The sequence below is a fragment of the Papaver somniferum genome, chromosome 7 (assembly GCF_003573695.1).
Source record: "Papaver somniferum cultivar HN1 chromosome 7, ASM357369v1, whole genome shotgun sequence".
Taxonomy (NCBI): Eukaryota; Viridiplantae; Streptophyta; class Magnoliopsida; order Ranunculales; family Papaveraceae; genus Papaver; species Papaver somniferum.
In genome coordinates this window covers 107,588,353-107,615,676 of record NC_039364.1, presented here as the reverse complement: position 1 = coordinate 107,615,676, position 27,324 = coordinate 107,588,353, and positions in this window count along the sequence as shown.

Here is a 27,324-nt window from a genome sequence, read left to right as displayed (position 1 = left end):
TTCTGAAGCATATGCAACGTCATTCATACATGGATGGCACTAACTCCTTCAATATATACTGCGCAACCTGAGGTGATTCCGTGAAACTTCATCAACGGGTTTTCTCTACATCACAAGCCCCTGCATGATTGAGGAACTTTCTCGCTTCACCAATTACATCCAGTATGAAAACTGCTGATGCTATCTATAGCAACAATGTTGACTCATTGACAAAGCCAGATCGTGGTAAATTTATGCTTTCAGGAGCATTCAGGTTGAACTCTCAGTACACCTTCATCTTACGGACGCTCAACTCATCAACTAGTTCATGAATGTAAAAGGCTCACTGGATGAAGGAGCAAAGTTTATATCTATAATCATGGTTCTAGCCTTTTCGGTCTTTGGAGCAACTTCAACCATGGTATCAGCATCAACAATAATCTCTAGAGGAACATCATCCATGATCTCAACATCGACAAGGATCTCTGGAGCGTAATCATTCATGGTTTCAGCACCAACAACGGTCTCAGGAGCAACATCCTCAGGGCTTCATCAACTAATCATTCTCTGAAGTGTTACACATGAAGCGGACTTCTCTAATACCAATGATTCATATCAAGATGTGCAGACCTGATAACATTTTCACATGAAAGTCTTCCCAAAGCTGGCACGACTGGTGGGCATAATCCAAAGTCTTCTACAAGATGTTCTCATCACCTCTATAAATGAGATACAACACACTCCAGGTCGTGTGTTTGCAAAAACGTACTAATGGGTGAGGAATGGTACAATGCTTCCTCAACAAAAGATGTTCGTCTATGTCTCTTCTACAACATACCAAAAGGGCGCATCAATCGGACATACGAGCTGAAAGATACGGCATTTACTGTCAGGTTTATGAAATCTGAAAATTTGCACGGGATTACAGGTTATGAAAGTGCATACTTTATTGATTGCCCTAGACATATCCAAACTTAAGCATTCTGGTTGCATATGATTCCTCCTTCTCTTAGCTTCGAAAGTTTGGGTCAATCGTCAGATTCCGACGTCGTATGAGGTTCCTACAACTTCCTGAGTGTACAACATGCAAACAACAATTTTTAGACGGGATTCATAACTTCCACAGTCGATCGGTGTCCACCAGGTCCTTCCGCTAAATCCTTCATCAAGGTACCTCCAACTTCGACCACCTAGGTCTTTACGTCAATTTTTCTACCTGGGTCCTCTATCTAGGTCTCACCAGAAGAAGGGAAAACGAAAGGGAGAGACTTAACAAAATACTAGGGACTGACGGTCCACTTGTCAAGACGATCGATTTCACAATCCAAAATCGATCAAGAAATCAAGACCAGAATAAAACCTCACATCTCTCAGAAGTCCAAGGTTCAAGATATCATGGAAAGAAAACTAAAGAAAGTCAACAAAATAAGATTTCTGCTTTTCTTCATCCATCTTCTTCAACATGACATCACTGGTGGTGAAAGAAGTGTCACCTTCCACCGCTTTCCTTATAGCATCAATCTTTTGACGAAGCCACTTCAGATTGAAGCCAAGTTCTTCAGCTTTCTTCAAGTTGTACTCCCAATCAAAGAGTACATCCTGGGTGACAGTATTTCCAGTTGTGATGCGGATATCATTTATAACACGCAATATGGCTTCTACTTGCCTCGTCAAGAAATAACTATGCTCCGGATCCTTGGTAACGACGATGTGCCCATACATCTTCCACGGTTTCTCGTACAAGCCTGCATATCCAATGGGAACGCTGAATCCGCCAACTAGTTCATGATACGGGAGGGAAGCATCGAACGGAGTATCAAAATCAACTCCTGCACTTGGATATTCATGCACCACTATACGGTTCTCAATGACTGGAGCAGCCTCCAGGGCAACAGTTTCTTCAGTATTCTCTACTGGTGTTTCAGTTTCTTCTATCACTGAAGCAGCAACAATCTGAGTTTCCAAGACTTCAATGACAACCTTCTCATGGCCTTGAAGTGCAGTGATGGTTGTCTCTTCATCAATAACTCAAGGGCAGTTTGAGTTATCCTCATTGGTTTCAATATCCTCAACTTCGGTATTTGGCACCTAATACGTAGATTACATGAGGTTAGAGTCATTTAAGCTTGAAAACAAATGATATCATAAAATAAATCATACAAGCAATCCAACATTATCAAGATTAATCATTATACACTCAAGGCACGAGCAAATAGCATGAAAGTCATGAAAATACGTTTCACGGTAACCTCGTCTGAAGAAACTGTACTTTTCCCTGTACTAAAAGACGGACTGGGAGCAATCTACGAGGAATCTGAAGATGGTTTATATACCATTCTCTTCTTATGGATGTCCTCTACAACTTCCCAAAATTTCATGACAATCCGATGAACGAGCAAAGAGATGTGGCTAAAACATGGAGCAACATGCCATCTGAAAAAGTTCTGAAGGTCTCCTGGAAGTTCACTATTTCGCCTTTTTCAGGCCCTAAACATGCTCAAACTTCAAAGAGCTTCCTTTACTAAACCTTGGAAATTTCCTGGGCTTGAAGATACATATGCAAACCGCGAAAATCCGACTTCGGACGAAGATTCTACAGCGTTTCTAGTAAAATCTGAAATTTTCCGGTGACGTATTTCGGCAAAGTTATCCATAAATTCACATGGATTTTCATTCATTCATTCACGAATCAGCGATATCATACTTTTTTGAAGAAATTACAGGAGATATACTTACTAAGGGAGTCTCTAAATCATTTGAAGGCTCGACGATGCCAGAATCTCCGTTGACAACACCGCTATCTCCATTCGGTTCGGGATTTCGGGAATTCTCCATATTCCCATCTCCCAAAGAAGAGTGCTCTTCATCAACATGGTTCTTATCTACAATGATTTCTTCCTGGATTCATCAACAAAAATTATTATTATTTCATTCAAGGAGATGCCGCAATCACCTGCACGAAAGAGATATTTACATCGACTTCTTCATCAGTACTGGATTCCTGAATTGCTCGCCTGGGAACAAGTTGAAGACCGTCAATCGATGGAGAAAAGGTCTGAAAATAAATAACAAAACCTTGGTCTCGTGATCCTAATTGCACGGGCAGGAAAAAGTCATGACACAAGGAGCGCTAACAACTCACCAAAGAAACGGCTGGGGACTGCACGTCATTTGCTAACATCCTGTAGTCCTTACTTCTGGGTGCTCCGCCCCGAAGACTTTCTTCCATTTTCGAGGAGTCTATATTGATCTGAAACCTCAATACATGACCATCCTGTGGTATAGTTGATGAAATAACCAGGAGTACAACTCAGTATGAAGGATCTCTCACCATCACTCAGAGGTCCCAGAAGTACCATTTCTTGAAGTTACACCCGCGGAGATGTCATCCCTGGAAACATCGTCTTTGAAAGTGTCAACATGGGAGTCAGTCATTCTTGCAAAGTGGCTGTGACAGATGCATAACATTCAGCGCATCATTTATACAAAGCGCAGGATTCAGCCAAACAATAAATCATGGAATGAAGATGCTCACATCAGCGTCTGCAAAAATGGTAACTTTCAACTCTTACCTGTTTACGATTCCACTAACAGTACATGAGTTAATACTTCAAATCTTGCTCGTTCCTTCAAACCTGCTAAGACGAGCAAAATTCTGACATGATTTTCACAAAACCGTGAACAACCCACGTAAATTTTACAATGTGAACATTCACTGGTTTCTCAAAATATGGACAGACGTCCATTCTACGATTGTGAAAACTCACATATAGACATTCTTTCACCATGTATGGTTGTCTACTTTCAACAATTGTTCAAAATCAAAACATTGATTTTACAAAATATATTTTAACGTGAAACTCACGTGAATTTGAAAAATATATATATTTTGCTCCTTCACGCGAGCATCCACCTTTGAAACGAGAGTTTATTCCACTTTGTGAGATCTCACATATTTTAAAAATAAAATTTTGTTTTTCATGAAAGCTCATAGACAAAATTTTTATCATTAGACTCAGGTCTATTTTGTTGTTTCTTAAACTAACGAACGAACGAGCGTCTGCCTTAAAACGGATTCCTTTCTTGGGCTCGGCCCGCGAATCCTAAACGACCAAGGTCCCATCGTCCAAACCAACGTTTCAACACCAATTTATGCTCATCAAACGACGCTCCAATCATGACATTGAAGCCTTCATCAATTCGTGGTTTGCTCATGCTCACTAAATCCGGTAACGTCTCAACTTACGACTAAGTTCAATTGATGGTATTATTATTTATAGCCGGAAAATCACCATTTAATGCTGACTGAGGAACACAACTTTCCTCAGTAAGCAGGGGACTTAATGTAGATGGTGGATTTTCGACAAGGGCTAAAATCGTAAACTCATAATTATACGAAGCTCTGATCTAGCAATCATACGTGAGTATTGAGACACGGGTCTCTCATCGAATTCTCAACGGAGAGTACTTTCTCTCAGATTACATGTAGATATGTAGTCTCACGACTGGACAACGACATATCTCATGAATACTGAACACTTTCAGTGATTATTTCTATATAGTATCACGAGATGGACGACTCCTAGACAGCTTGCTCTACTAGTATAGAGCGATAACGTCTTCAGGAACAAACAACGAGTTTACCCTGACTACATAAAGGATATGACTTACCGAAAAGCTCATATCGGGATAATTAATGCTCCTAGACAGCTTGCTCTGCTAGTATAGAGCCACAAAGTTAATTATTCCTAATTAAGATTAATTCTACCGTGACATTCACTACTGAATTCCCAGAATAATCTATCATTGCTCCTATTCCATGGTCGAATCCACGACTGGTCCCATGGAATGGCAATAAAAATTGCTCTTATTCCATGGTCGAATCCACGACTGGTCCCATGGAATGGCAATAAAAAATTGTTTTGATTCTATGATCGAATCCACGGCTTGATCTCATAGAATAGCAATAACTATATTATCTCATTACTCCGATTTCATGATCGAATCCACAACTGGTCTCATAAATGGTAATAGATAAATCTTAATTACTTCAATTGTATTGTCGAATCTATGATCCATGGAATGGTAATGCTCACTTTATTATTCTGAATTCGTAGTCGAATCCTCAGCTGATCTTATGAATTAATAATAAACATCTTATTGCTCAGTTTTGTGAATTATTCTCCACTGAATTCCACAATTAGTAATAAATAATCAACAACTGGGCGTCTGAGCTACCTCTAAGTAAGCCCCGATTCAAATGGTGAAGGTGTATTCAACGACGATATACTAACAGTCACCGCACGAACGAGTATTTCAAAAATACAATGAAATGATGAACCTATGCAAAATAGAGAACAAAATAATAAATAATTAAAAATATTGACCAGGGTGCTGGGAGCACGGACACATGACCGACCGACCGTGTCGTGGTCAATCCCGCGCCATTTTTATATTTTTAATGCATTTTTATTATTTTCCATGATTTGATGAAAATTCTCTCATTTTACCAAATCTCCTTCGTCTCGAGGAAACTCCTCGGTTTCATGGTACTTCCATAAATCCATAAAAAATAATATAAAATTAAGGAAAGGAGTGTGGGTCGTGACCATGGGACAACCGGCCGTGCCTTGGTCCCAGCCGGCCCCACACCTCACGGTTCCTCATTATTTCATTATTATTATTATTTCTCTAATTTCATGAAAAAAATCCTTGATTTCATGGTATTTTGCACAAATCACCAAATAATAATAATATAAAATAAATTATGAAAACTTGTGGGACCGGGCCCTGGACGGACGGCCATGCCCTAGCCAGTCCCACACGCCCTTTTGTTTTATTATTATTTTTATTTTCCTTGAATTCATCAAATTCCTTGATTTCATGGTATTTCTCTCAAATTAGGAAAAATTCCCTCAAATCATGAAAAAATACCTAAAAAAATATTAAAAATTATGAAAAACTCGTGGGACCGGCCGTAGCCGGCCGGTCGCGCCTGCACGGTCCCACACGCCCTTGTTTTTATTATTTTAATATTTTTTGCTTCCCTGAACTCATGAAAACTCCTTCAATTCATGGAAACTCCCTAAATTCATCAAATTTCTCAAAATTCATGAATTTTTCATAAAATCATCAAAATATTATAAAATTAAGGAAAAGGCACCACGGGATCGTGGCCACGACCGTCCGACCATTCCTTGGCCTCGGCGGTCCCACGCCTCTTTATTCCTTATTTTATAATTATTTTCCATCATCTCATGGTGTTTTCCTCAGTTTCGTCGAAACCCTAATTTTGGCATATTTTCTCGAATAGATGCTCAATTGCACGCCAGAAAATATCAAAATTCTCAGGACTGAGACACGGACGCCTTGGGGACACGAGCAAGCTATCTTGACCGACCAAGATTGGATCTTTGGCTCACGGAAGCCGGTCCCATCAATGTTCACAGTTTTGACCTAATTTGCACAATTGGACGTATTAGGTCCAAGACTCTTCCAAACACTTTGGATTTTCGTGAAGTGATCATCAGGCGGTCACGTGACTACCCAGGTCCGGTTTCATGACCCCATGGTCGGTCCCTCACTCCGTCATAATTAATTAGGTTTTCTCACCTAAGGCTCAGACGAGCATTTTCGAATAAATGATTAAACCAACATTTAATCATTCTTTCACCAACAAATCGTCAACTCTTCAGGAGTTCTTTGTATTTGCTCATGTAAGCATATGGACACTACATGGTTGATCCATGGTCCCATGTAGTCGCTCCATCCTTCGTCCCATGGTTAAACTTCTGACGAACCATGAATTGATCATCAATTGATCAAATTAGGGTTTCTGAATCCAAGGATCATCATTCCAGATTCCAACCTTAATAATTTTACGACGACCTCATGGTCATTAATTTTATTAATCATGCTCGGTTCAACGACCAGTATTCTAATTAATATTTTTGGTACGCTGCCAATAATCCATCAGATGAGCAACACATGCTCAGACGATCAAATATTCAACAATTCATCACATGAGCAACACTTGCTCAGATGATAAATATTTGCTCAAACTAAGGAATATTGGTTCAACAATCAATATTCAACGATCCATCGAATGATCAATACTTGCTCACTTCATCATAAGAACTATACTTCTGTCTCATGACATGTTTAATTCATGAGTTTCAGAACATCATGTTCAACTCAACAACTACATGGACTCATCGTCCCATCAAACCACGAAGTCATCAATTGACTAACATACCACGAGACGTCAATCGTGTCACTTTGGGGGATATCATTTAGGATTTTGGTCTGGCGGTCTACGACACGTGTGTTCAAACACACGATGGAATGTGAGCAAGTCGTGCAATCAGTTGAAGGAATTCACGAGGTAGTGGGTGGAAAATCGACCAAGTCTCCACACGTTGAGAAACTGGTTTCAAACACAATCTCCACTTCCCCACTCCTTGATTCCATAAACTGTCACACTTCATGGGGTCATGGTGTCTAAAATTCCAGTAATTTAAATAAGTCTCTGAATCATGATTGAATCATCGGCATCAACAGTATCATCAATCTCACGTCTCATCGACAACACGAGATCATCAACTCATCAATTGAGCAACTACTCTCAATTGAGCAATTTCAATCATTCAAAGCTTATCATATTCAGAATTCACACACCCACAATCTTTGATTACCATTGATTCCACACATTTCCCAGCTTCCCTCCTACAGATCAACCCATCCTCTCTTGTGACCGAATTTACTCTGGAACGGTCATTGTCTTGATTTAGGCCGGAGTACTACAGATTGATCTCTCGAATCTAAAGCACCCCCTTTGCAGCGGTGCATCTTTGTGAGGTTTAACATTTCGCTCGGTTCGAGGAGTTTCCTCCGTACGGTCGTCTCCTCAATTCCTTAAAAACCAGCAAATCGTTTTTCCCCATCTACAATAATGAAAAGGTGTAGTGTCATAAATGGGCCTTGTATGAGTCTTTTGGCTAATTTTTAGAATGCTTGTGTGATTAACAGTCAGTATTCTTTAACAACGATCGATCTATAGGATGAATCGGTGGATTGAGGATCTCGAGGTAGGCATGGCTTGTCATTAATTCAGGTGGGAACTCTGTAACCTTCTTGCAATCATTAAGTTTATGTTATCTGCGAGCATGATGTGTTTTTAATATCAGTATGTACAATGTTTGCAATGAATGTAAATATGTGTGTAATATGTGTTGTGTGAATCCCCCGCAAGGAGTGACCGTGTTTCCCCACGACTTCTTGCTATGTTCTATGTAGGCCGGGAAAAGCCAGTTGAATATTACGCACTTTACATTTTTTAGTAAACCGGGGGAAGCCGGTTAAATATTACGCACTTTACTTTTATATCTTAGTAGACCGGGGAAAGCCGGTTAAATATTACGCACTTTACTTTTTATATCTATAGTAGGTCGGATAAGCCGGTTGAATATTACATAGTAGGTCGTGGTAAGCCGGTTGATTATTATATATATTATTTTATTCTGGGGAATTCACTCATGAGCGTATTATACTTGATTGTGCAGTCTTAGTAGTATGACTGGGTTACTATGATCTTGACTTAGGAAGAAATTCTAGGTTCATGATTGGATATGGTTATTATTCGGTGACTTCGGTCTACGAATAATGATTGGGCCTTTCGTGAACCTGTTGTGCGGGGTCAGATCATAGTAATAAAAATCTTATTATATTCTAGACTTAGATGGTGGCATTGGGTTTTATGAGGTGTACGCATTCCACGATAATATCTTACGGTACCTGGATCCATGCTATCATTTGAGACTGGAGTTATTCCTAGCATCTTCTCCTCCATTGAGTGAGATGAGGTTGGGATAACATATGTTTAGGTTGTTTGATTCTCTTCTCGTAGATCCATCCTGAGGTGGATCTTTCACGGATATTACCACTATGGACGTAATATTTGGGGACTTGAATTGAAGCAATCTTCTGCTCTATGTTGCGTGTAAAATATGTTTATCGTTTTTCTTTAGTAGAACTGTGATGCATGTTAGTGATTACTTGAATGTTATGGTGATAAGCACTGATCCCCCTTTTGGGATGATGTGCTCACTTGTTCCCACTTCAGTTTTAGTTTTCAGAAGAGATGGCGCGCATGAAGATAATCGTTTCGTACTTTGAAACTTTAGTAGATTAAGAACGTTTATGGATCTTTTAGATATATGTATTCCTTATTTATTTGTAAAACAACACATTAATATAAACGTATCATATGAGAGTTTTCATCTATTAAGTATCAGAGTGTTTTATTAGTTTTGTTTTATTTTATGCGATTATGTTCCTTAAGTTCGAAGATCAAGAATTCTATTACTTCAGGTTTAGGCTATATTATAATTAGCTAAGCAGGTTTAGTATTCTGGTCTTATCAAGTTGGTATCAGAGCTCACAATTATATCTTACATGGACAACAATAGAAGATAGCTAGTAACAGTTAGTGAATTAGATTAGTTTAGAAATGGATTAGACTGTGAGATAAATCTTAATCACTAAAAGCTATCAAGAACTAAAAGATTATTGGGTGATTGATTTGTTTTTTTTTTCTTGTTGTGTGTACATTTTATGAAGTAAAAATTGTAGGTTGAACCAATTATATTATGCTTTAGAAGCTGACAGAGATTTAGAGAATAAGTAGTTTCTAGTTTTTCTACACGTAGTCAATCCAAGACTGAAAAATTAGTGAGGTTAATTGCTCTATTAGATACCAAAATCACTTTGAAACTTATTGAATAGCTTTAAATATATCTAGAACCATTAATCTATTGTAGTAGAAAGTTGGTGGGAGGAACATAAATTTCTCTATTTGTTAACATTTCAATTAGTTGAACCTAAAGCCACAAATTATAGTTGTAGAAAACCATATAGGTCTGTGTTTCATTTCTTATTGCTTTGAACTCTTGAAATGAGTTATCTTTTCGCGCGTTCGTAAGTATGAGCAGTACTTACAATTAGTCGAGCGATAGTTTTTCTCTATAAGGACGAAAATATATAAGGTGGGGAGAATGTAAGGACCCTCAAGCTCGTCAACGCTATTTGACCAGTCAAAAGATGATCAAGGGACGTTTTAACCGCTAATAACTCGATCTAGTTTAACACAAACGTTAATTAATAAATTAATCTAACAACAATCTAGATATGAAGCAAGTATCACTAGATAGATCTCGAAAATTTATGCGAAATAGACTACTCGAACGTGTCATTCGGATACCGGACGAAGAAGATATCGTCAGGTTAGTATGATGGGAAAATTAGTCATTTTTCTTTAAACTTCCTGACAGCCCTTATCGTTTGGACGGGTGCCTTTAGCGTTTTTTGGTCGGCCTTATCAAGACCAAGTCGAGAAGATTTTCTTCTTATCTTTTCTTCTTCTTTCTTTCTTCTTTCTTCTTCTTCTCTCCCTCTCTCTTCTGTTCTTGCCGCTCACGAGAATTTGTGAAAAAAATTCGAGTCTTTTGAGTTCGTTATAAGAGGGGAAATATCAAGGATTGATAGAGAGTGTTGGTGTTGATTCGATTCTCGAATTCAGAGTTCTTAGAAAAGATAATCAGTGTTTGAATTCAGAGTTTCTATTTTGATTGATTCTTCTTTATGAATTTGGTATGTAATTCGATAGTCTTTAGATGGGTTTGTCTTAATTTAGTTGAAGATCGTTAATTAGGGTTTAAATTTAGTTTCTTAGTAACCAAATTAGAAATTAGGGTTTCTGAGATTTGTTGAAGACATGATTAGTGATGATTAAGGAAAAACTAAAGGATGGGTATTGGAGGTTATGATGTGAACATGAAAGAAATGGTATCAATTTGAAGATTTGACTCATATAAGAACACTAATTGAGAAACAGAAAGTTAGGATTTGGGAAGTAAATGAACTGGAGTTTCATAAGAGTTTCAAAGAAGAATTGGAAGACGAAGATTGATTGGGTTGTTATGGTTGTTGATGAAGTTGAGAATTGAAATGGGTATGAGATAGATATGTGGTTGAGATTATGGCATGAGTTACAATGATACAGGGAATGGTTGAAGTCCTTTAGATGAATCTTGTTTAGGTTGTTAACAAATCTGTGGTTGTGTCTTGGGTTGAAGCTGTAAAGGGGATTGGTTCTAGTTCAGCTGATCAGGTGGTGCAGGTTGTGTTAGGCTGGTGCAACTATAATATGGTGATGATGATAGTTAGATGTATGTATAGGATGGTGATTGTACTGAGTTGAAATTGAAGTTATTGAACTGCCAGGAGCTCGTGTTGGTGGTGTTCTAACGATGAATAATCCGAACTGAAGTTGTTGTGTCAGTAGAAGTATCGAAATGAGAAGTAGTTAGAATCAAATGAAAGAGGGAGACCAAGAGTTATATTTGAAGATGCAGGTGTGGTGAACTGATCAAATGGTGGAGTTTGAGTGCATGATTCTGTGTAAGAGATTGAAATGGAGAACAACTACAGGTAGTTGTAATGCTTGATGAGTGGTAGCTAAAGATGAAGTTATGTTGATGGAACTGGAATTAGAGTCTGGCGATGAAGAATTGGGGTGAACTGGTTAAGTTATACATATGCCGGTGAACTGCAGGGGATATCAATGGTTGGTGGAAGTGGAGAATGAAATGTTTGATGGTAGTATTGTAGTTGTTCTTGATTGTTATGGGACATGGAGGTTATTTTGAATACAAATGGATATCAGGGATGAAGACATTGGTTTTATTCACTATGGTAGTGTTTTGGTGAAGCCGACATACTTTGACAAAGAGGAAATGATGTTATAGTTGAGCCCTGATATGTTTATGTAAAAATATAAACGAAGAATGTGTTGAACTTGACCTGAGTTGCAGGTTGGAAGTTAGATTAGTAAGTTAGTGATTGTTGCATTTGTGTTTTGGATTGTGTCGTGTGCTGTTGTTGTACCATGATGGTGCAACAGACCCTTTTGGCCGAGCAAAGGCTTTGGCCTATGCAATGGACGTTAGTCAGCCCAGACGTCAGCTCAGCTGACTCAGTATATCTGACTGAGTTGAATTGGTCAACTCAGAACAGACTCATGGACCGAGTTGGACCTGGACCAGTTGACCATTGATTTAACTTTGACTGGAATTAGATGGTGACCATTAGTTGACCTGTGACCGTTAGTTTGACCGTTAGTTGACTCAGATGATCTGAACCTTGGTTTAACATGTCGGTTTGTTGGGCTTGGACTTAGAGCCAGATTTCCCATTGAACATGAATTGGACCCTCATGGTCCGAATTGACCTTTGGTTCCTTCTACAAAGTGGTAGATATTCTTGAGACATATCTAATGGACTGTAGAACCAATCTAATTGAATTAGTAAACCTTTAGATATGCTAAATATATATAATAAAAAGGTATAGTGTATAAATGGGCCTCACATGAGTCTTTTGGCTAATTCTTAAAATGCTTGTGTGATTAACAGTCAGTCTTCTTTAACATAGATCGATCTATATGATGAATCGGTGGATCGAGGATGTCGAGGTAGGCATGGCTTGTCATCAATTCAAGTGGGAACTCTGTAACCTTCTTGTAATCATTAAGTTTATGTTATCTGCGAGCATGATGTGTTTTTAATATCAGTATGTACAATGTTTGCAATGAATGTAAATATGTGTGTAATATGTGTTGTGTGAATCCCCCGCAAGGAGTGATCGTGTTTCCCCACGGCTTCTTGCTATGTTCTATGTAGGCCGGGGAAAGCCGGTTGAATATTACGCACATTACATTTTTTAGTAGACCGGGGGAAGCCGGTTAAATATTACGCACTTTACTTTTATATCTTAGTAGACCGGGGAAAGCCGGTTAAATATTACGCACTTTACTTTTTATATCTATAGTAGGTCGGGATAAGCCGGTTTAATATTACATAGTAGGTCGAGGTAAGCCGGTTGATTATTATATATATTATTTTATTCTGGGGAATTCACTCATTGCATATTATACTTGATTGTGCAGTCTTAGTAGTATGACTAGGTCACTATGATCTTGACTTAGGAAGAAATTCTAGGTTCATGATTGGATATGGTTATTATTCGGGACTTCGGTCTACGAATAATGATTGGGCCTTTCGTGAACCTGCTGTGCGGGGTCAGATCATAGTAATAAAAATCTTATTATATTCTAGACTTAGATGGTGGCATTGGGTTTTATGAGGTGTACGCATTCCACGATAATATCTTACGGTACCTGGATCCATGCTATCATTTGAGACTGGAGTTATTCCTAGAATCTTCTCCTCCATTGAGTGAGACGAGGTTGGGATAACATATGTTTAGGTTGTTTAATTCTCTTCTCGTAGATCCATCCGGAGGTGTATTTTTCACGGATATTACCACTATGGACGTAATATCTGGGGATTTGAATTGAAGCAATCTTCTGCTCTATGTTGCGTGTAAAAGATGTTTATCGTTTTTCTTTAGTAGAACTGTGATGCATGTTAGTGATTACTTGAATGTTATGGTTATAACCACTGAGACCCCTTTTGGGATGATGTGCTCACTTATTCCCACTTCAGTTTCAGTTTTCAGAAGAGATGGCGCGCATGAAGATAATCGTTTTGTACTTTAAAACTTTAGCAGATTAAGAATGTTTATGGATCTTTTATATATATGTATTCCTTATTTATTTGTAAAAAAACACATTAATATAAACGTATCATATGAGAGTTTTCATCTATTAAGTATCAGAGTGTTTTATTAGTTTTGTTTTATTTTATGCGATTATGTTCCTTAAGTTCGAAGATCAAGAATTCTATTACTTCAGGTTTAGGCTATATTATAATTAGCTAAGCAGGTTTAGTACTTGGGGCGTGTCAGCTACAGACACTAGCCTACTCCAAATTAACTTCGGTCTGGACTGTAGTTGAACCCCAATCAATCTCACACTGATCCAAGGTACAGTTACGCTCCTACGCCTCTGATCCCAGCAGGATGCTACGTACTTGATTCCCTTAGCTGATCTCACCCACAACTAAGAGTTGCTACGACCCAAATTCGAAGACTTTAATAAACAAATCTGTATCACACAGAAAAGTCTACGGTATGAATAAATCCGTCTCCCACGAATATACCTACGAGTTTTGTTCCGTCTTTTGATAAATCAAGGTGAACAGGAACCAATCAATAAACCGGTCTTATATTCCCGAAGAACAACCTAGTATTATTGATCACCTCACAATAATCTTAATCGACGCTGCGAAAAAAGATATTGTGGAATCACAAACGATGAGACGAAGTGTTTGTGATTACTTTTCTATCTTGCCTATCGGAGATATAAAATCTCAAGACAATTATTTTAATTGTACTCGTACGATAGAAACAGCAAGATCAGATCACACAACTACAAGAAAAGTAGCATCGGTCTGGCTTCACAATCCCAATGAAGTCTTTAAGTCGTTAACCTGGTTTAGAAGAAGAAACCAATGGTTAAAGGAGAATCAACTCTAGCTATGCAACTAGTATCACACGTAAGGTGTGGGGATTAGGTTTCCCAGTTGCTAGAGTTATCCCTTATATAGTTTTCAAATCAGGGTTTGCAATCAATGTTAGCTTGGTAACAAAACATTCAATATTCACCATCAGATGAAAACCTGATTATATTCAAGCTAATATTTTTCAACCGTTGGATCGAAAACTTAGATGAAAATCGTTGGACACACAAATGAAATGTCCAATTTTGGGTTTACGAACCGTTCCCAAACATTAACATTTGTTGGTTCAACAATAGTTAACCAAATGGCTATCCATATGATTACTTTCATATCAACCATATTCTTCTTCACCATAACTAGTTCAAATGACTCAAATGAACTATTTAGAGAGTTGTTCAATTTCTTAGATCTTATGTAGCTACACAAGACACAATCGAAGCAAAAACAGTTTGATTGACTCGAATCGGTTCATGAACTTTATAGCCACAGTTTGCAAAAGCATTCCTTAGTTTAAATAAACATGAGTTCAAGAACAACCGGTTTTAGATATAACCTGCTCAAGTTCGCGGACTGGGTTCGAGGACTTAAGCTCATGGAAAGAGTTCACAAACTCCAGCAGAAATTCTCGGGTCGAGAACTTCCGCCAGTTCGCGAACTTAGTTCGCGGACTTGGCTCACGCCACTTCCATTTCTCTTGATCAATAAAGTTGACAAACTTTGATTCAAGGAATAAGGACTTATACATATATGTGTTTTCACAACAATGCTTATATCCTACCAATGGTTATGTAATCTAAACTCTCATTTCAATCATTGAAACATTCTCAGAGGACGGATATAGCCGTTATTCACAGACCATTTTTCGTCAGAGCAGTTTTCAAAGTGATTGAAACATAATATGACTTTCGGCATTAGGTAAAGATGAATTCGGCTAAAGCGAAAGCTTACCAACACATATTTCGAGAAATATATAAGCGAGATAAACTCGGCTCGAAATAGCAAATGTGCATAATAAAAGTCTATATATCAAAACGATTTTTGTCTCAAGAGTAGGAGATAGAATAAATAGACTTTTGAGTGACAGATAAGTTCAAGTCTCCACATACCTTTTAGTCGATGAAGATCCACCAGTTCCTTGAGTAGTCCTTCGTCTTATATGATGATTGCCATGGAGTTCTTGAGCTCAACTACACTTTCTATCCTAGTCAGAGACCTTTAGCTATGTAGGCTAGAAATCAAGACTTATAGTTTTGATCACTAACATTGACAAACATGCTTGAGATAGCAACGCATACGAGTTCGACCGAGCAATGCTCTAACACTTACCTACAGATATCCAAACTCCAAAGAAATGAGCTTTCACAATCTCTCCATAAAGTAACCAAACTGAATTGAGATAAGAATAAATATAACTCCAGCTCTTGGCTTTTCATATAAGCCATGAACCACTTTTAAATGAAGTATGTTTATCGATAGATCTATTTTATACCACACATTAAGAAAATTGTTGAACCTTCAATTACAAATGGACAAATAAAGTTTGCGCCCTTTGTCTAAAGACGGTGTTGAATGGTAAAGAGAGAATATGACATAGAATGAATGCAAAATGGTACAGTCAACTAAAACTATCTAAATTCAGAAGTCATAGAAGAAGCACATGAGTTTTTTTGCTAGGAATGAATGCTTTTACTCAAAATAAAACCAAATAAAACGGCTTATTCTTTAAGCTTTTGAATATTTGAAAAAGGCTTTTAACTCTTTTTTTTTCTACCCCATCTTTGTGGAATTTTTTGGTTACTAATTGTCTCTTACCCATTCTTCGTTTTGCTTCTTTTCAGCAGTTTGCTTTGCTGACATTTTTACTAAGGGCCTAATCATAAAAAGGGATTGATATATATAGGTGACGCTAAGAAAGGTCTGAAAGATGGACACATAAACAACATCATAGAAAAATACCATTGAATGCCAAATAATAGAATATACACCATAGTCAGTCGTAAAAAGACCATCCCGTTTTACATTTAGTCAACTCAGCCAAATTAAGATTCTAACTGATTCAACTGGATTTAGCTCAATTCTTGAATGGTCTGTCCAAGGCATTTCAATCATAAAATTTGATCAAGGTCATTTGAACTTTTATGTGTTAGAACTTAGAAATCATAGATAAAAAAAATTATAGAGTTTCAATCTCTAAAGTTTAATCTACTAACTACTCAGTTTGTTCCATACAAATAACCATCACAGAAAGAGCTAGAGCAACTTTATTTGAATAATCAAAAAAGTGTTGAATTTTTTTTATTTGCTATGCTTATATTTTTTTCATATTCTATATAGACCTTGTGAAGGTAGCTAACTAGATTGTTCTTCGATTTTGCTTTCAAAGGAAGCTCTTTTTTTTTTTTTGTTTTTTTTTTTTTTGAAGCATAAGGAAGCTCAATGTATGTGTGTTATGTTATGGACCTGAAACTAAAAGCCAACATCACGAAAACGAAGTACATGCCTGGATGGCGATCTTACCATAGTTTCAGAACGACGACTATATTGTAAGATCGAAACACCAACACATGCATTGGTTGTCATTGTTAACAAACTTAGGATTCAAACAGTAAACATGGGTATATTCTTACCTTAACTGTGTTGCTACTGCTACTCTTATTTTAGGCATTTATGCAAACAACCAATTCAAAAATTTGATCAATGTCATTATTGTTGTTCATACTGTAACCCAGAAACCCAATTCAAACATTTTTTCATTAAAACATCAAGACTACAAAATGAAGCTGGGAAAGTAACAGGTGAAAGAAAAGGATGAATTGACCCTAAACTAACCCTAGAATTTAAAATTACACAATCAAAATAAATCTTGAGCTAAAAATTGGCCTTAAACTAACCCTGGAATTTGAAATTAAATAATCAAAAGAAACTTTCAGTAACAAATTGGCCCTAAACTAACCCTAGAATTTAAAATTAAACAATCAAAAGAATTTTTTAGCCAAAAACTGGCCCTAGATCATGTCTGACACTTACTTGGGAAGTCTCTTCGAATTTTCGTCGTTTTTTCTTGTTCATCTACTACCACCTTTGTCATAGATGATTGGCGAGGGGAAAAAACCCAATCTTCGTTTGCTGTATTTTTGTTTCGGCGATACGTTAAGTTAATCTTCAGAACGAAGAATAGGGATGTTTTCATATATTTTTTTTCTCAATTTCATAGTTAATCGAGGAGAACGAATGAGATGCTTTCATGGATGAACTCCCCAGTTTCTGAATGAAAATGAAGTTTTTATTTTCTTTAAAGACGAAAGAAAAAAGGAAAGGAAAAAATGAAGTTAAAATGTGGATAGCAGGATTCGATCTCGGAACCGGTAAGTCGATATTTTACAGAACTAACCCCTCTGTATTTCTTTTTTACGTAACATTTAGACAGGAAAACAAAAATCTAGAGGGGTATTTTTGTCACATGAAAAGCTTCACCAAAATCAGGCTTCACGAAACAAAGGTGTCTTTTCTTTATATTAATAAAATATATAATAAGATAACAAATTAAACTCAATTAATTATACTAAAGATTCCTATTAGTCGATTAATTTGTCTTAGTCACTTGATCCCGTATAAATCTTCACCATGGGACTCCGGGGAGATCTTCACCATGCGATTAGTGTAATGGGCAGTTCGAATGTATGGTCCATACCAAAATGTCTGGAATACGCTGGATACTAGTATAAAACGGATCTTCGATGGAATAAACAGGCTGTTGGTATAAGTCAACGAAACGTATTCACACCAAATCTTAGAACAATATATGAACTTCAAAAGATACACTTGCGAATTAGGAATCGTCAATAGTAATACACCTTTCTGCTAATTAAGAAAATATAGATGCTTTTGGTAAATCCTACTTCAAAAGATGAAGGTGGTTTGGGAATTAGGAACCTCATTATTAATACGCGTTTCTGCTACTCAAGTAAATATAAAGGTTGTTGGTAAATCCTGAGAGTCCGAAAAGGAAAATAATTTTTTCTTCTTCATCATATGTAGTTCTTCTAAAAAAAATTGATTTGGAAGCGCTTCAGAAAATTATTTTTTGATTTTTTAAAGTATGAAATACATATAGTCTACTAGAAGAAGATTACATGTAGATATGTCATACCATAGGTTCATTTAAAACAATTTGATCTAAAAGAGATGGGATCTTATGGTCCCAAATGTAGAGATATTTCCATATTGACTTCTATTCGCTGCTTGGTTTCCTTCCCCGTTGTTTTGCTTGATAATATTGTGGTATTCGAAGCATTTTTCGTTTGATTTCGATAATCATTCCAGCTATATACCATGGTAGTTCAAAATCAGAGTCTATGAATCGTAACAAGTTTTCCGAGTCTGTTTCAAATTGTACTTTAGGCCAATTCCTCTATGTTACCGTTCATGCCGTCATTAGCATTCCCCATGTCTCAGTTATTACCGTGGCGGTGATGCCTAAAGGTTCCGCCACCGCCACCAGAGCTCTTGCCGTTGAATCCCAGCATATGAAACATGCACCTGTAATGCAAGGGTATATTATATCCGCCCTATCTGTATTGATTTTATTCTAATATAGGATAAGGTTGACCCAACCTACCAACATGGTTATTTTTGATCTTGTGGTGTTTGGTGGGTGCACAGTAGGTGGCATACCAGCAGGCAATACAGGAGGCAAGATTTCATTTTCCCAAGTGAATTCCTATTGAAGTTTGAGTGCCATCTATATAGTGTTTTCTGGGTTTGGTTGCTTTTAGAAATATATTAGTTCATTCCCTGGCTATCCAAAATGACCAAAAAAACCAAAACAATACGTGTTAATGACAAAGTTAGGACCTTTTGTTTCTAGAAGTCATGGGGTTGTTGTTTAGGGAATTAGAATTTGAGAGAAATAAAGGTGGTATTTGGATGATTTGATATGCGAGTGAGAATAGTGTCCTATGTTGTTACATGAACTTGGTACTAAAGGAGTATGTGAACAGTAGTTTCCAGATCAGTATTTTAATGGGAACGTAGGTTGGAGTTAGTGAGGTGGATACGACTCATTATAGGAAAGGTCGGTAAACCCTCGTTAATTGCTTTCCACAAGAAAAACTGTATTTTTTGTGAAACATGGTAGTGTTCACATGAAATTGATGGATGATATAGGATTTGTTGCAACTGATATGCTACTCGGGTTAGGCATTTACATGTCTACATAGTAGTGTGTTTTCCGTATTTGCGGCAAGATAATTTTATATAAGGCTTGTCTCGAGGTAGGTGGATATTTTTGATTCTCTGGGTTGCGAGAGGAGGGATGTGGTTTAGTTTATCATGATCCATCTATGATGTCCGACATTGAATAGATACGGAAACATTGTGTAGGATCAAGGTTTTTAAACTACGGGATCCGGTTTTCCTGGATAAGAGTTGTCAAATTATTCTTTATACTATGGAAGATATGTTGTTTAAATATAGGTACGAGAGATTCCAATTGCCTCCATTGTGAACTGGTTAAAGATGGGTTAAATAATGTGTCCTCAAAATGGGTTGTTGTATAAGATATTTCTCATTGCAGAAACTGGCCAAAATGAAGTCGGGTTGATCATGTATGTTCAAGCACTTTTCATGAGCAAAGAGTTGTTATGATCGACACTTTTTTAAACGCCCATTCCTCTTTCAGTTTTGGGTTTGTTTAATTTATCCCATCCCAAAGGATGTAGTTTTCAAACGGAAGATGCCTCTAAAAAAAATCTGGTGATACGAACTATCTTTTAATGTACGTGAATGGGTTTGCATTTGCATAAGGTATTTAGAAATATGGGTGAGATAAGTGTTGATGAGTACCTCCCAGCTGGTGTTAGGAATTTCACCATGCATTCTTCCATTTTTCTTGGAAGACGTTGAAGTAGAGGTACAAAGATGTAGAGAGAAGTTCTCACCTGCCTAAAGTGGACTTCCAGGAATATAGGGGGTGGAAGTGGTTGGCATGTTGTTAGAGCATTGTTCGGTCGAACTCACAAGTGTTGCTATATCAAGCTTGTTGTCAAATTTAGTTGTCAAAATTATACCTTGAATTCTAGTCTACAATTAGTTAAGTCTCGGTCTAGGATAATGTAGTTGAGAAACGAGCCAGTCATCATTTGCTTTCTACCGTTTGAGGCGAAGATCAACCGAAGCTTTTGGAGAACTTCATCGACAAAAGGTAAGTGAAGACTGAACCACCTATTTCTCAAGTTATATTCATTGTTCTATCCTTCAGACGAATGTCGCATAACTAATTAGACTCGCTAGCGTAGACAAGGATTTCGAGTCGACAACTAGTTATAGTTTTAAGAATTTCTAGAAATATATTGACTAAGCTTAAAGAAAATTTGTTCATACTTGATCAATTTCGGTGGAGAACAATTTATTGTTCAGAACCAAATCATGATTCAAGTTTATCATTAAAAAATAGCCTGGAAAAGTGATATGTGTCATTGATATTATTCAGGAATGTTTTGAATTGATTAGAGAAATATAGAACTATTATATTCGGAGTATAAGACACTGTTATCAGTCTTACAAACCGGAAAAACGGTTATGTGTCTGAAGTCGTATACTTGTACAAATATCGAAGTAGCTATATATCGACTTTTCAGATTTGTGTGATAAGCATACTCGTATTCATATCATAGGAAAATCTATTTGTTTCGTGATCCGGGTAGGTATGCATATTCGTATACAAACCATTTTGGAACTGTGGTAAGGGAACCGGGTTAAAGTATCAAACCGGTATGCCAACCAATACAGTTCTACTTTCTAGAACTAGTTTAGTACCCAAACCGGTACACAAACTGAAAATGTTTTGTGAACTCCGGAACCGGTAAAAGTCTTAAGTTTGCAAACCGGTACGTGAACTGAAAAGTTCTGTAGACTCCAGAACTTTGAGTTGCACTTAAGTTTGCAAACCGGTACGTGAACTGAAAATTTATGTTAACTCCGGAACTCGGTAATTGCTTATAAGTTTGCAAACTGGTCCGCATACTGTGGCTCAACCGACTCACGAGCGGTTCAAGTATTTGTACCTTGTACATTTACAAACTATGTCAATTTTGATTCAATTGTGATTAAATTATTTATATGAGATGATTTTCATTTGATCAATTCTCTAATTAACACTAGACTCATTTGATCACATAATTGTGACTTAAGATTTATGTCTTTGTGAACATGAAAATGAGTGTTAAGCTTTTAAAGTTCAAATCGTCTAGTTTCGGCTAACCATATTGGACATAGTCTTTATACAAGGTTCAGTTACATTTTACCTAACCAGAGTGTATATCTTGTTTATGTGAATAAGATTCAAATTTTTCATCTAACGGTGAATATTTTTTGCTTGGTTCGAAAGCTATCTTAGCTTAAACCTAAAGTAACCTAGGATTTGAAGTCTATATAAGGGGAACCCTTGGCAACTGGGATCTTTGAATCCTGACACTACTTTTTGGTGTGTCCTACTTGTACCTAGAGTCGTCCTCTCCAGAAAACTTTTTAGGGTTTAACGACTACAACGACTTCATTTGGATTCGTGAAGCCAGGTCCAATTATCTTTTATCTTGATAACTCGAGTATCCTGGTATTGACTGTTTGTAGAGCCTTGCTCCATCAATCAAGATAGATAGTAATCATCAAAGTTCTCTTCGTCTCAGAATTTGTTAATTCCGCAAGTTTTATACTTGTGAGGTGAATAATAATCTAGGCTGCACATCGAGTTGCATAAGTCCGGATTTTGAGGATAGCCAGACTTCGGTCAAAGTTTCTATCGATTTCCATCACCCGGATCTTTTGATTAATCTGATCATCCGTTTAGATCGTAAATCAGGAAATCAATTATAAGCTTAATCTGTGGGAGACAGATTTGGTTTAAAGTTTTCAATTGAGTTGAAGCAACTCTTAGTTGGTGTGACTCCTTCTAAAGGAATAAATTGCGTGGAGTGCCGCTGAGATTCAAGAAGCGTAAGGAGCGCAACTGTACCTGAATCAGTGGGAGACAGAGTTCAGGTTCAACTACATTCTAGACCAAAGTTAATTGGTAGTAGGATAGTGTCTGTAGCGGCTTAATATAGTTTGGTGTTCAATCTGGACTAGGTCCCGGGGTTTTATGTATTTGTGGTTCCCTCGTTAACAAATTTTCTGGTGTCTGTGTTATTTCTTTTTCCGCATTATATTGTTTATCTTTATAATTGAAATATCACAGGTTGTACGTTGATCAATCATAGTAGATAGGTCTCACCTAATTTTTGGATAAGATTTTATTGATCCTTGGACATTGGTCTTTGGTACCATCCAAGAACTCTCTTTGTAGTTAGGTTCACGGATTCAGTTCTCTAACATTCTAACAACAAGATATATATAACTCTAGGCACTTTCCTTGATTGAGTTTCTACTCTCGGAGTTGTGTTCAGTTTTTTCACACAGATTGCTTACGAAATAGTTGGTGGTTTTGGTACCCAGGGTGTTTTCAATTGATATCAGAGCAGGCAAACATGTTAAGACATAATAAGTCTGTATTTGAAGCAGTCTGACTATATGGACAGGAGTGCAATCTCTATAAATGTACCGCCAGCACTTGATGGCTCAAATTACTTATGATGCAAAATCGCTATGCGTTCCTTTTTACAATCCCAAGACTTTGAGACATGGAAACTTGTAGTTATTGGATATAATACACCAACAGTTATTGTAGATGGAAACACTGTTGTGAAGCCATTAAGAGAATATAGTGAATCCGAGATACGTGCTGCGACTTAATACAGTGTAATATTCAAATCTGGACTAGGTCCCGGGGTTTTTCTGCATTTACGGTTTCCTCGTTAAAAAAATTCTGGTGTATGTGTTATTTATTTTCCGTACTATATTTGTTTATATAATTGAAATATCACAGGTTGTGCGTAGTTCAATTAGTTGATAAATCCGACCTTGATTGTTGGATAGAACTTGATTGACACTTGGGCATTGGTTTTTGGTACCGTCCAAGTTATTTCTCATATCAATCAGTCTCACGGATTTCTATCTAGTTGATTTACTGATTGTATTGAGAAAGAGATAAAAGCTCTTTGATATATTTCTTGATTGAGTCTCACTTTTGCTTTGGTGCTTTCATAATTATATTGGAGTTTAGTCCATACAGATTGCCGAACGAATTATTGGGTGTGGTTGTTATACCCCCTCTTTTTCAATTAGTATCAGAGCAGGTAAACACGCTAAGACCTCATAAGTCTGTGTTTGTAGCAATCTGACTCTATGGACAAATGTGTTATCTCAAACAACGCATCATCAGTACAGAAACATTCAGACATGGTCCAAAGCTTGGATTCAGTTGAGGAAACTCTCACATCCTTATCATTACCTGAAAGGCTGAAACTGTGTATAACTGGAGAATACGCCTGGAGGAACAGTTGGATGAACTTTCAGATGAAAGTGATTCAGATGTTGAAAATGATGTTGATGAGGAAGTCTCAAAATATGTCAAGATTTTTTACCATATCATAAAGAAAAATAAGTCAACGTCATGTCTGATTGAGTTCCTGACTCCTCTCTGTTTAGGAAACAAGAAAATGAGAAAACACTTTAAGGGCTATGATTGTGGATATAATCTGTTACAATCACTTCTTAAAGATCATGAAGAAGATGTGCGTTCAAAAAATTCTGAAAGTGAAAATCTTCGTCAAAATCTCTTTGTGTTGAAAGAAAGACTTGCAGAATCTGAAGCAAGGTATGACTCTCAACAAAGTTGTTTCAGTGACAGAGAAAACGTTTTTCTCTCTCGAGAAAAACAATTAGAGGCTGACCTAATTGCTGCTCACAATAAGGTCAAATTGTTGGAAAAAGACTTGAAAAAGTTTAGCTCTAGATCAACCAAATTATCCACTATGCTGGGAGCATGTAAAAAAACATCCTGATACACGAGGTTTGGGCTATAAAGGAATAGACGCTCCAAGTATTAGTAAGATTAGTTTTGTTCATACTAATAGAAATTTCTAACAGAAGAATCTCACTGATGACAAAAGTGATGTTCTACCTCCAACAATTGAAGTCGATGTTTTAAAAACCGGACCGAGTATCAAACCGGAAAAACGACTGGGTCAGGATCAACTGGTTTAACCAGTGGTTTGACCGTGGGTCACTGGGTCAATAATATATATAAATTGTTTAGCTTAATGTAAGGAACATTTGTTAGCAATGCTAAAAAAGAGGCGTGACTTGTGCTAATTGATTAAATCAATGGTCCATGTTTTTTCCTATGCTAACTCCATATTGCCCCTTTAGTGCTAACTTATTACATTTTATGTCACTAAAACCTAACCTTCAAAACATCATATCTCTTCTCACTTTTAGCACACCTCTCCCTCTGCCTCTACAACACTCACGGTGCATACTCCTTCTCTCTTTGAAGAATCATAAATTGTTAGAAGAAATCATGATTGTTATAAACTAATAACAAAGATTTACATCAACAAAAACAAAAAACAAAAAAAAACTTCTTTATTTTTTTATTTTTTTGTATTGGTGGAAGATTAACTTCTCTATTTGTCCTGTTTGTGTGATGAATGGAATCAGGAATCCATGTTTGTATGATACCTTACCTTAACGAAATTAAAAATATTAGTTGGTTTTATATTACTAGTTGGACCTGTAGAACTTGCACGGAAAATAATTGCAAGAAAAAAGATGGATGGAGAAAGAAAAAAATAATTAACAGTGAAACAACTGGATGAACCGGCTAAAAACCCAATTGGGTCAGGTGGATCACAGGGTGGACCGACCGGTTCGTCCGGTTTAATGGGTTTCTTGACATATTAGGTTAATAATGACTCATCCCACTTTTTCTATTGGGTCACCGGTTCACTGGTCGAACCGTCCGGTCCGGTTTTTAAAACACTGGCTGAAGTACTAAAGAAGAAGGTACGTCAACCTCCAAAACCTACTCACATGAGATCATGTAGTAGCATTCCATTCAGTTGCCATTATTGCGGAAACAAAGGTCACCTTGAAAGGAGATGTCGTTTTCGTCTACGGAATGAGAAACTTCATAACATTCTTTTTTGGATGTCTAAAGAAGTGATCAAACCTGTATCTCATATTACTATTTTTAATTGTCCAACCTTTAGACAAAGAAATTGTTGTGATGAGCCAACCTTTGTTTGTAAGGCTAATACAAAACCTTTTCACAATTGTAACAATTGTCAAAGAGATAATGTTATAATGACAGATGATTGCCTTCGTGTTCCAATAAGAAGAAAGATGGTTCTGCAAAAGGAAAATCTTTCAAACTCTTCGTCTATGGTTGAAGAAAGCTTTAGATCGAAAGGCTCAACCAAACCTGAATACATTCATATCAATAATCGTGTTTCGGAACTCAAGACCAATATCAATAGACTCAAGCGCAGCATTAGGAAGGCAAAGAAGGCAGTTGCATCAGGTATTTCTTGTCCTTCTCCTATTGATTCTCTTGAGACTAACTTTATTGTTTTTTTGTTGATGTTTCTCAAGAAAGAAGGGAAGAGAAATTCAACACCTTTGATGAGCAAAATGCTCATCATGTTACAACTTGACTACTTTTGTTTATGCCTCCTCCATTGAGACCATGTGAGGATGCACAAGATTTTTGAGAAGACATCTTCTTCTTGAAAAATGGTTTTTGTTGTACTTGGGTTATTTTTTGGTTTATATAAAAAGAAAATGATCATCTTACTGTCGAGATTTGCTCCAATTAATATTTTCACTTGTTAATATGAATGATAAGTAAGTTTTTTATTAAAATAATTATCTTCGTTGCAAGCAATGAGAAGCTTCAATAAGTCTTCCCTTCAAACAAGCAGTTGATTTGTTGTCTATCAATAAATCTCTTGTGCTCTAAATTTATTTATTGAGTTAAGGTTTAAAGTTATAAACTTGTTTCTGGTTTAGGCTCCATTGGTTCATTGGTACTCGATATTTCTATTCATAACCACGAACGACCCGTGAACTAGGTTCATGATCGGACGTATAGTTCCAACACCAACGTGTTTGGAAAGAACTATATGTGACCCTAGGGTTTTTATTCCTAGGAAAAACACATATATATATATATGACTGATTTCCTAAATTATTACATATATGTACGTTCCATAACCTCAAGAAACCTTCTTGGGATATCATGAACTGCACGATGAATGAATTCAAAAAGGAAGACAAAATTGAAGATGGCAAGGTTATTGAGTTTCACGAGAATCCTCTCACCATAACCTGTTACTTTTCATGTGATCATGAAGACAATAGACATGTTCAGTTGTCATCTGATTTAGTTGGAAATCTTCTTCGAGATTTGGGGTTGTATGTGAACAACTTGCAATTGCAACAAAGAATCTTATTTTTATGAAGACTGAACTAAAGAAAGCAACTGATGATCTTGCTATTGTTCGACCTCTAATTGCCGACTATGTCTAAGTTTTTCAGTGTGGTTTTAGGTTTCAAGAAGGAGAACTAGGATTTGGAATAACAATTATTGTGATTACACATTTCTATTTCAACGATTTTCATCTTGCAATGTTTTTAGATTTATTTATTTAAATTCAAAATTTATTTGGAAGATGATTTTTGCAGTATTTCTTTTTGATTTCATACATTGTAATTTCTTATGAGATGTATGCCTTTACGTTCGTGAACTGTGTTGGTATCTCATAAATGCTCAAAAGTTAAGTCTATTATGTTTTATGCAAATATTGATAAAAGATAGAATGAACTTTTGAAAAATTCCACAATATTAATCTTTCCCTGATCCACTTCTATGTGAAAGCACTGTATGGCTCCGTAAGTTTTATAATGTTGAGTCTTTCCGATTAAATTAATCAAT